Genomic DNA, 11,789 nt, shown 5'->3' on the forward strand with positions numbered 1-11,789 from the left:
ATGTGTCCACCAAAAACAGATTGAAGTCCTAACCCCCAGTATCTGTGAATGTGACCTTATTTGGAAATCGGATCTTTGCATATGATCAAGTTATGATGTGGTCATTAGCATGACCCCTAACATAATCTAATCGTGTCCTTATAAAACAGGAAATTTGGACAGGGATGACAGAGGATTGGATCAACTCCTCCTTCACCTATGAGAAGATGAAGGCAGGGATCTGGGTGATGCCAAGCAACACTAAACATTGCCATAAAACCACCAGAAGCTAGGGGAGAAGCAGGAAACAGATTCTTCCTCAGAGCCTTAGAAGGAATCAGCCAACCATGCTGACAGCCTGACCTTGGACTTCCAGCCTCCAGAACTGGGTAAATACATTTCTGTGGTTTAAGCCTTGTAATTCACAGTATTTTGTTACCACAGCCCTAGCAAACTAATACAGCATACTTATGAGAAAAGAATATGAAGACTTCGAAGGATTTTCCACAATCATTTGCACTAAAAATAAAGTGTTTCTAATCCCATTTTGTCTTCACGATCAAAGGAAAGACACCTTTACAGTCTCTACACCCTAAGAGGTGGATGTCAGGGAGCTCTGGTGAGCTGCTAAGGAGAAAGGACCAGGAGAACAAGGGTGAAGAGGGCTCTCCTTCCAGCAGGGCAGCAGTGACTGTCTCCTTCCCTCCATCTCATTTGAGGAAACCACCTCTGTCTTAACAGCCTGTCTCCTGCTATCAGCTTCAATGATGGGCTTATACTCAGTGGTGTTACAGTAAATACATGTACAGTAAACTGAAAAAAAGAAAAATGTGTAAATATATATGTTTGTTATAAATTTCAATAAAGGATGTATAGTGTACAATATACAAATAATGTTATTTATTGTCAATTTCATAGAGCTAATTTATTCTCACAGAATGTTTCCATTGATTTTTGCCAAACTCTTATGTATTAGGGCTCTCCAGAGAAGCAGAACTTATAGAATATTACTTCTCTATCTATCTAGATACTCAGAGCTCTCTGTCTACCTAGATAGAAACTCTAGATGGATAAAAAGATGAGATAGATAGGTAGATGATAGATAGACAGATAGATGGACAGACTCATTTTAACACAGTGGCTCACATGCTTATGGAGGTTGAGAAGTCCAATGACCTGCCACCTGCAAGCTGGAGACCCAGGAAAGATGGTGGTGTCATTTGAAGGCCTGGAAGTCAAGAGTTTATGGTGTAGATTCCAGTCCAAGTCTGAAGGCCTGAGACCCAGAAGCAGTGAGGGCAGGAGAAGATCAATGTCCCAGCTGAAGCAGTCAGGCAGAGTTCCTCCAGCTTTCCTCTACCTTTTTGTTCTGTTCCGATCCTCAACAGATCGGATGAGGCCCACCCACAGAGGAAGGGCCATCTTCTCGGTCTACTATTTCAAATACCAATCTCTTCCAGTAACACCCTCACTGACATACCCCGAAGTAATATTTTACCAGCTATCTGGGCATCCCATGGCCCAGTCAAGCTGACACATAAAATTAACCATCACACCACAGCCAACCTAGAACTGCAATTCGACTGTGACTTGACAAGTGGAATTTTATCCCAATCCAGTTTTTTCCCAATAAATCTATTGTCATTAAACCTGATATGTGATCTTCTGTTAAACTATTTTTTACCCTTGTATTAATTGTATTCATTAAACTAATTTTTTTTCAGCTTTGGTAGTAAATCAAGCCCTAATTTGTGGTGTCTGCTGATTTCCACGGTGTAAATACTACATGACAGACGATTTCAAACTACAACGGTGCCATCACTGAATGCAGAGTTGAGAAGAGATATGCAATAGCACAGCATTATATGACATTTCTACCACTCAGATGCAGGCAATGTAGATTACCTTAAGAGCACAGATAAAAGTAAAATGCACTAAAATGTTTAAGAAGAGATGAATTTTAAATATTACTGTCTTTGTCTTTAGTATAATTTATTTAATTGTAAGTTTATATAATTTAATTTTTATAACAGCTATGTTTACCAACTGGCTCACAAAATTGCTGAAAATCTAGTAATTGGTTCTTGTGGGCTGGTGCAAACTGGCTGCAGCACACTACTGCCTGTGGCTGTTACCAGCAATTAGATTTTACCATTATATTAATGCAAGCAGAGTTTCTGAGCTACACCCAGAGAGAAAAGTTACACCTAATGCAATATTTCTTTTTTATTTTATCACTCTTACCCTAAGATTCAAACAATGTAATTCAGCATCATTAATCATCAGTCATGAATATTTATTATATTCTTGTGGGGTACACTGGACTATGGGTCCTTAAGATCAGAGACTGTTTCACCCCAATACCTAGCATAGTGTTAGACACATAGTAGTTGCTCATTAAATATTTGCAGAGCCATTGATCTAAAATTATTACATAGTATTCCAGGTGATCACAAGTCTGCTTAGGGTGCTTGAATATTTTTCTTTCCTTCAATGTTTCTTTTCTGCTCAATTAATGGTCAAAATGGCATAAAACTAGATGGATGTAATTAACTGGGGTCAAAGTAATTCTTGTCTTTCTGTCCTACTCTTTATTGTTAAACCATGGTTATATGGCCCTGTGGGGTGATTACCAGAATCATCTGAATGTAGCCCTAGGAACTATCTCTGGGTGGCCTGAACAAGTTAGCTGGAATCAGCAGATAGGGCTGCATGCAAGGAATTAGCTTCCCATGGGATGAGTAATGTCCTCCTTCTAGAAATGGGGTGCATAACTTCCTTCAGCCCCAATGTCTCGAGGTCTGGGCGGCTAACATTCCCAGACAACTCCTACCTACAGTTGGCAGCCCAAATCCAGACTGCCAGCTGCCAGATAATGAGTGTGTTTTCCCCCACTGACTTGGGGTACTTTCTCTTAAATGCCCTGTAAAAAATGGAATCCCCTAGAGTGTGGGGTCCAAACACTGGAATGGTGCCCTGGCCTCACACACCTCCCTGGGATAATGAGGGAATCAGGAAACAGTGCCTTCTCTCTCTCAACAACCCTTGGCCTATGTTAGTTTTTCATCTTCCCAATACAGCCTATACTATAACCCAAACTGTGTGACATTGTAGAATTTGCATCAAACCCAGATGGGACTCACTTGGTTGCACAGGTGGCATCCCAGAAGGAACCCACCTTCAGGATAGGCATCCTCCATGTTCCGCATTAGCTGAGACTATATGCATGGAGTCCCAGCAGTGGGGGTAGCCCAAGACAAGCAATCAGGCCACCTGGAGCTCACCAGCCCCCAAAATAGATGTGTCATCTGGTGACAAGTTTTCTAGATCCCTAGTTCACAAATGCCTTATCTCTGAATTTCCAATGAACACATAAGCTGAAAAACAAAAGACAGTCTAACAAAACAAAAGCCTAAGTTCCCCCAAGTGCCATGAAGTCCATTGAGCTACGGTACTTGGTGTCATTCAGTCTTCACGGCGAGGATTTCTTGTTGATACCCAGGAGAGAACTGAGGGTGCTCTTGGGAATGCCTATTGTTCACACATCCAGACCCTAAACATGGAACTTTGTTCTGACATCCTTTCGATTACAACAAAAGAAGTATACCAGGCTCAATTTGGCCAGGTGTCGTGGGTAATATGCATGTAAGAAACAAATGGTGGAAGGTGAGCTAGTTCACTGAAGGCTCTAAAGACGATCCAGTGAAAAGAACAAAGTTCCCAAGAGACACTCAATATATTCACCACATATTTTGCCTCTTTCATCCTTTCTCAAGCATCATTGTGAACATTCAGGGTAGTCAGAAAGATGCTGCTGGTGGCCACCATAACAGGTATATGGCACATAGTAACTTTAGACAGGACACCTCTGCCTGATATTTTGAAGTATATTTGGAGATAACTTCTGGGGCACCACATGGTCAAAGCCCACTAAGAGAATAGCAGGTTCTTGATACTTCTGTTTCAAGAGTTCAAGGGCTACAGTGAAGCAAATTAATCCAAGCCCAAAAACATCAAAATCCATTTCATACTATTTTCTGGATGCCTAGTGTATGTTGCTAGAATAATTGTTTGCAGAAGGGCAGGGAAATAAAACTGAGCTTGGTTCCTCATGCAGTGCAACTCAGCAGTGCTGAGCACGATGGAGCAGTTGTCCTCACATCAGCCCATCATCCAGCCGCCACCCTGCAAGCGGGTCCATGAGGTCAGGTCTCTAATGGGCTGATCTGACTGATCGGGCTTTCAGAGTACATCAGACAGCAGTAGGTGCTGTTTTGCTGAACTTGGCAGCAGGACCATGCCCATTTAAAACACTAAGGTCAAATCACGTCTCTTTCTGAAATTCTTCATGATGGCACAAAGCAAAGAACACACAACTTTTGATTGTCCAAATACGAGTATGGTTGTCAAGAACCATGCAAGCATCAAAGACCAAAGGCAGATAAAACCACAAACATGGGGAAAAAGCAGGGCAGAAAAGCTGGAAATTCAAAAAATTAAAAAAAAAAAAAAAAAAAGAACCATGCAAGCTATGAAAACACCTTCCCACCCTCAGATGAACAAATAATTCACTCAGGTTATCCTAAACATTACTGGGAAAGCATTGAATAATTTTATGAGGCTCTCACACAGGTCACGGCAAACACATGGGTGAAAAGCTTTCGAGTCATACAAGGAACAGTCATAATCCATACTCGGCATCATTGTTTTTATAACCAGCAAAGTGATCTCTTTTGAAATTGCTTAGGGATCATTAGCATTGAAAGATTAGGAACCTAAGGCACCAATATCAGGATTACCTATTTCTATAAATGATAATGTTTTGGTGTTGGAAATCACATTGCTGGTTGAAACAACTGAGTAATTACCCGTAGCACAAATGACACCAGCACAAACACAATAACATAAAACACACTCTCTACTGACTCTAGCTCTGCTGAGAAGATTCTTTTCAAACAGGGAAAAAGGCAGGGATAATAGCAGCCATGGCCACAGAAGCTGGCTACAATATACATTATCAAGAACATGTATGCAATATCGACATTAATTGTGATTGAAGTAGTGTGCCTCTGGTTCCTGTCTATAGGTGTTTTCTCTGTGCTACCTGAACCCAAAGCCTTGTTTGATAGACAAAAGCTCACTGCCAAACCCAAACATTAATAGCTTGGTTTTGATGGAAACATCTTGCTTTAGTATATTTTCTGTAACCTATTTTCCATTGCCCATCCACCTTCTACCTGGCACTGTTGTTTCCATATACAACATTATAACATGGATGTTTTATGATAAAATATTAAACAAACAAAGGCAACCTGTATACACAGAAGGCATACCCTTGTATAGCTCACGTCTGTTCAATAAATACCTATAGCTTGTATTTAGCAATTCCTGTCATTATTTAGAGCACTGGAACCAATCCTATTTTTCCCTTAAAAAAAAAAAAAACTTCCAGCATATTTTTTTAAGGTTGGTATAGTTGTTGTCTTAGTTCAGACTTCTATAACAAGGTCTGGATGGCTCATACACAGCATTTATTTCTTACAGTTCTGGAAGCTGGAAGCCTGAGATCAGGGCACCAACATGGTTAGATTCTGGGGAAGGCTCCCTTCTGGGTTGCAGACTGCAGTCTTCTCACTGTATACTCAGATGGTGGAAAGAGAGTGAGCTAGCCCTCTGGCCTCTTCTTATAAGGGCACTGGTCCCATTCATGAAGGCTCCACCCACATGACATAATTACCTCTCAAGGCTGCATCGTGATCACATTGGGGGTTAGATTCTAACATATGAATTTTGGAGTGACACAGATAGTCCATAACAGTTGTTTTGTGTCTTTCATCTAGCACATAATAACTGTGAAAACCACGTGTATCCTTAGGGATATAACATAATTCTTAGGAGACCTGAAACTCACCAAGAGATCTCATCTGAGATCTTCAAATGTCTTCATGTTGTGGGTTCTTAATATTTAAACCTACAGCACAAGAAAATGTTTTTTTTTTTTTGTTTTTTGAAATGGAGTTTCACTCTTGTTGCCCAGGCCGGAGTGCATTGGCACAGTCTCGGCTCACTACAACCTCCGCCTCCCAGGTTCAAGCAATTCTCCTGCCTCAGTCTTCTGAGTAGCTAGGATTACAGGCACCCACCACCATGGCCGGCTAACTTTTGTATTTTTAGTAGAGACGGGGTTTCCATGTTGGCCAGGCTGGTCTTGAACTCCTGACCTTAGGTGATCCGCCCGCCTCAGCCTCCCAAAGTGCTGAGATTACAGGCATGAGTCACCATGCCTGACCCAAGAAAATGATTTTTAAGGTGGACAATATTACACTGATTACCAAACTCCAAATCAACATTCACATTCCACTTCTAAGGTGACACACCTGCTTTGCTTACCAGTGAGTTTATTTTTTTAATAACTACAAATTGGTGGATGATACCTTGCATACTCATTGAATTTCAGTGTTTTGAAGCCAGCCTATCTGTGTTTCAACAATCATGTCAGTGTTTCTAGATCTAATCATCAAACCATAGGGGCAAATGCAAAAAAAAAAAAAAAAAAAAGCAAAACATGTGATTTAGCAGTTTATAATCTAGTCGGCATAATAAAACAGACGTATTTTAAAAGTTAAGTTACAAGAAATTATTTAAAATTTTCCTTAACATTTTAAGACAATGTTAGAAGAAATGTCAGTACTTAATGCATGATTGATTATAAGGATTAAAACTCAGATTTGCCTGACTCTAAAATTCTGTTTTCTCTGCTATATAAACAATTCCAGAGAGGTCTGCCAATCTTACCATATCTACTAACCTCAGAATTTGCCATTAGTAGAAGGTCTGAACGTTCCAGCCACTTTTCAGTAGAGGAGACACAAGGTAGCTGCGAGATGCAGAGGACTTGATACAAATCTCAGGAGCTGGTTTGCCAATGGGATCAAGTTTTTCTCCCCAGCAGGGACATCTCATGTCATCTGCAGTTCTGAAACATTAGGGGACTCATTTAACTGATCATGAAAATGACAGCAATTACTGGATTTTCTAAATGCCTGCGTCTTAGGGCTTGGAGGACATTTGTGAGAGAAACTGCTCCTTTCAAGACAACCTGCCCTGCTTTTCACGTTGTACTGCAGCTATGTAAGATGCACCAGCTGGGCGAAGTTGGGTGAAATTACTCTGAATCTATAATTATTTCAAAATTTAACATTACAAACAATGAAAAGATAACCTGAGTAGTTCAACAGGTGAGATATACAGTGTCCAAGGTGGGACCTGGAAAAGGTGCTCCCTCTTCCACGATGCCTAAGCACGTGGTGTCTCCCCGTGGTCCCCTTTGTGCCTTTGTCCTGGAGCCAGGGTTCCCAGAGGGGACTGCAGGCAGCTAGTCTGAACATGGAATTCAGAGTTAAAGGACTTGGTCATGGTCCTGACTCTGCCACTAACTGACTCTGGTCATGCTGCTTAGCCTCTGAGTCTGTTTCTTTACCTGTAAAGTTTTTCTTTCTTTTTCAGAAAAGGCCACTTAGAGATTCGCAAATATTGGGTATTCTGACCGTCCTTTCTATCAGTTGTGGCCCCAGACACCTGTGTAAGGCTAGCAGCCCCTTCCATGTGGTGCTCAAGTCCCTCAGCTGCCACGGCAGAGCTCTTGAGGTGGCTCACAGGTGACTCAGCCTCTTAGCCTCACCACAAATCCAGGCCTTTGCTTAGAAGCAACTTTGTTCTTATTTATACACAGCTGCTTGCAGTCACCTCGTCCACTGCAACAGCAACTGGATGTCACGTTGCCTGCTGCCAGCCATGCATGTCCCCGCCATCACAGCAGACCTATTATCAGCTGTGACTCAGGGCAACTCCCTGGGCTGTTGATATGGCTTGGATGTGTGTCCCCTCCAAATCCCATGTTGAAATGTGATCCCCAGTGTTTGAGGTAGAGTCTGGTGGGAGGTGTTTGAGTAATGGGGGCAGATCCATCATGAATGACTTCATGCCATCGTGATAATGAGAGAGTTCTCTCTCTGAGCTCACACAAGATCTGGTTGTTTAGAGAGAGTCTGAGACTTCCCTCTTCTCTGTCTTGCTCCTGTCTTGCCGTGTGACATGCCTGCTCCCATTTCGCCTTCCACCATGATTGGAAGCTTCCTGAGGTCTCACCAGAAGCAGGTGCTGGAGCCATGCTTCCTGTACAGCCTGCAGAACCATGAGACAATTAAATCTCTTTTCTTTATAAATTACCCAGCCTCAGGTATTTCTTTATGGCAGTGCAAATAGACTGACACAGCTGTCTTCCAGGGCCAGTAGTTGGAGGCTTTGTCCTGCCCTGGCATGTTCCATAGAGCTGGGGAGTGTCAATGAGCAAAAAGTCAAAAGTGCCCGGCTGCAAGAGGCCCAAGTGTCCCTTCCCCACTGGAAGCTGAAGACCAGCATGGCAGCAGGGGCCTTGCCTCATGGAGATTGAAACCACATAGGTCCTGGAAGCAATGCCAGCCTGCCTGATTCCCTTCTCTAAACTTAAGCACTCTTACCGTATGATTCAGTAATCGTGCTTCTTGGGGAGACTTAAGCACTCTGCAAAGTTCTGTGCACTGAATATTGGCCAAGTTTACTCTGGAAAACAGGGGTCATGCTATGTATTCTCTACATCATGAGTCTTAATTCAAGGAAATGGAAGCATTGAAGGAGCTATTTTTCTAAAACTGTGATTTTCTAGTGGGTATGGGAACCAGCAGCATCAACATCACCTTGGAAATTGCTAGAAATGTAAATCTGAGGCCCTACCCTAGGCCTACTGAATCATACACTCCAAGGATGGGCTCTAGCATTCTGTGCTTTATCAAGTTGTCTGGGTGCTTCTGATACAGCTCAAGTTTGAAAACCACTATTCGAGAGCTTTCTAGGGCCTTGCCCTGGATCTTACCACTGCCTACTGCAGCCTCCCCAGTCTCACCTTGCCTTTCTTTGGGAAACTCCAACCCAAGACCATTCAGGGGAAGGAGATTCTGAGAAATATATTTCCTAGCTTTTCCTCTGCAGAGATCTTAGGGGTAGTGGTGATGCCAAGGAGACAGACAGCACAGCTAATAAATGCAAAAGTGATGGAGACATCTCAGGTGGTTCTGGACATATGTGGAAGCGGCCACCCCCCAGGCTCCAGGGGAGCTTCTCCAGCCTCAAGAATCTTCCCCCATAACCTCCCTACATCATGACAGAGCCTCAAGTCCCTCATTAGAAATCTCTCCTCTGGGGCATTAGAACCTCTTGCTTTGCTTTAGTAAAATATTTATAGCCCAACCCTTTTTCTTAAGAGAATTTATTTTGCAGAGCACTTTTAGTTTCACAGCAAAAATTTTGTTTTTGTTTTTGTTTTGAGACAGAGTCTCGCTCTGTCGCCCAGGCTGCAGTGCAGTAGTGTGATCTCAGCCCACTGCCATCTCCGCCTCCCAGGTTCAAGGGATTCTCCTGCCTCAGCCTCCCCAGTAGCTGGGATTATAGGCACCCACCACCACGCCCAGCGAATTTTTGTATTTTTAGTAGAGACAGGGTTTCACCATGTTGGCCAGGCTTGTCTCGGACTCCTGACCTCAAGTGATTTGCCCGCCTCAGCCTCCCAAAGTGCTGGGATTATAGGTGTGAGCCACCATGTCCGGCTAGCAAAATTGAGCAGAAAGTACAAAGATTTTCTATATATCCCTTGCCCCCACACATATATAGCCTCCCCCGTTGTCAACGTCTCCCACCAGAGAGGTACGTTATTACATTTGATGAACCTGCACTGACACAGCATTATCACCCACAGTCCATAGTTTACATTAGGGCTCAGCTTTGGTGTTGTACATTCTATGGATTTGGACAAATGTATAATGACATATATTCACTATTAGAGTATCATGCACAGTAGTTTTACTGCCTTAAAAATCCCCTGGATTCCTAGTCATTTCTCCCTCATGCTAACCCCATGGCAACCACTGATCTTTTTATTTTCTCCACGGATCTGCCTTTTCCAGAATGTCATGTATTCAGAATTATAGAGTAAGTAGCCTTTTCAGACTAGCTTTTTTCACTTAGTAATCACTGTTTAAGTTTCCTCCATGTCTTTTTATGGTGTGATCACTCATTTCTTTTTAGTGTTGAATAACATTCCGTCATCTGGATGTATCACAGTTTAACCATTAACCTACTGAGGGACATCTTGATTGCTCCCAAGTTTTGTCAATTACAAATAAAGCTGCTATAAATATGCATGTGCAGGTTTTTGCGTGGACATACGTTTTCCACTCCTTTGGGTAAATACCAAGAAGCACGATTACTGAATCATATGGTAAGAGTATGTTTCATTTTGTAAGAAATCACCAAACTGTCTTCCAAAGTGGCTGTACCATTTTGCATTTCCACCTGCAGTGAATGAGGGTTCCTGTTGCTCCACATCCTCACCAGAAATTGGTGGTATCAGTGTTCTGGATTTTGGCTGTTCTAATAGGTGCATCATGGTATCTCACTGTTTTAAATAAACAGTTTTGATAAATAATTTTGACATAAAGAGAAGTTTAGGAGCTGAAGATACCAAGATTTTTAAAAATGTTATCACACACATATATATATATTTATTTATATATTATTTATTTTATATATTTGGAACTTGAACTGCTACTGGCCAAAATACAGAACAGGTGTTTTTATGGAAATACATGTGATACCTTTGCTGGTGATAAAGTAATCCCTTTTTACGTAGAATTTGCAGATAATTTCAACAAGGAACATGAAGAAAATGCATATTTGAGGTATGAAATAGTATCCCTCTATGAAGCACCAGAAAAAGCACAGGCAAATCTTCATCATTTCTCAGGTTATTTAATTTTGTTCAATTAAAGAATCAAAGCCCAAGGCTTTTTTTTTTTTTTTTTTTTAACTTTATGTTCTAGGGTACATGTGCACAACGTGCAGGTTTGTTACATATGTATACATGTACCATGTTGGTGTGCTGCACCCATTAAGGCTTTTAAGGGCTGGACTATGTACCCAAGAAACTTCCTTCTACAACTGGACAGGCACCGTCCTTCCCCTTCAGATGGGCACTTCACATCAAGATATCTTTGACGCACAAGTATGGAGTGCCCAAGTCTTATCAAGGGGAGATAGAACTTGAGCCAAAATAGTTAACAGAGAACTTAGAGGAATGACATGGGGATTATTAAGTAATGGGCTGCTAATACTCCAGCTCATCTTTCCCTTTTTAAAATTAAAAATAGTTTTATGCAAATACTCTAGGATTTAACAGTCACTAACATCTGATGTATGCATTCGCATATTAGGTCAATTTTCCAATTGACACAAAGGTATTTTGACAGCACTGGGCAACTGCAGGGAAGATGAAGGGGTTGAAGAAAGATGAAAGAGAGCCCTCGTCACTGACTGTAGACCATCAAGAGACTGCTATTAGATTTCATTCATTCAAGACTTCGAACTGGAGGCAGAGCAAGGTGGTGAACTAGAAGGCTCCACCAATGGTCTCCCTGGCAAGGACACCAATTTAACAACCATCTACACAGATAAAGCACCTTTAAAAGAACCAAAATTCAGATTCCAGAGCTTCACAAGTCCTATAACATTCTATAAAAGTGCTAGCGAGATGATAAACATTTTAAGAACGACTAATAATACAACTATTTCAAAAATAATATTGATCATCACACAATTCTTTCTAGAAAGACTATTCACTACTGAAAATGTTAATACTAAGGAAGTATTTCTGAACTTTGAAATATGTGTTATCCAGAGAATGTGAAAAAATAACTCAGAAACAGAATTGAATACAAAAT

The sequence above is a fragment of the Macaca mulatta genome, chromosome 17 (genome assembly GCF_049350105.2).
Source record: "Macaca mulatta isolate MMU2019108-1 chromosome 17, T2T-MMU8v2.0, whole genome shotgun sequence".
Lineage (NCBI taxonomy): Eukaryota > Metazoa > Chordata > Mammalia > Primates > Cercopithecidae > Macaca > Macaca mulatta.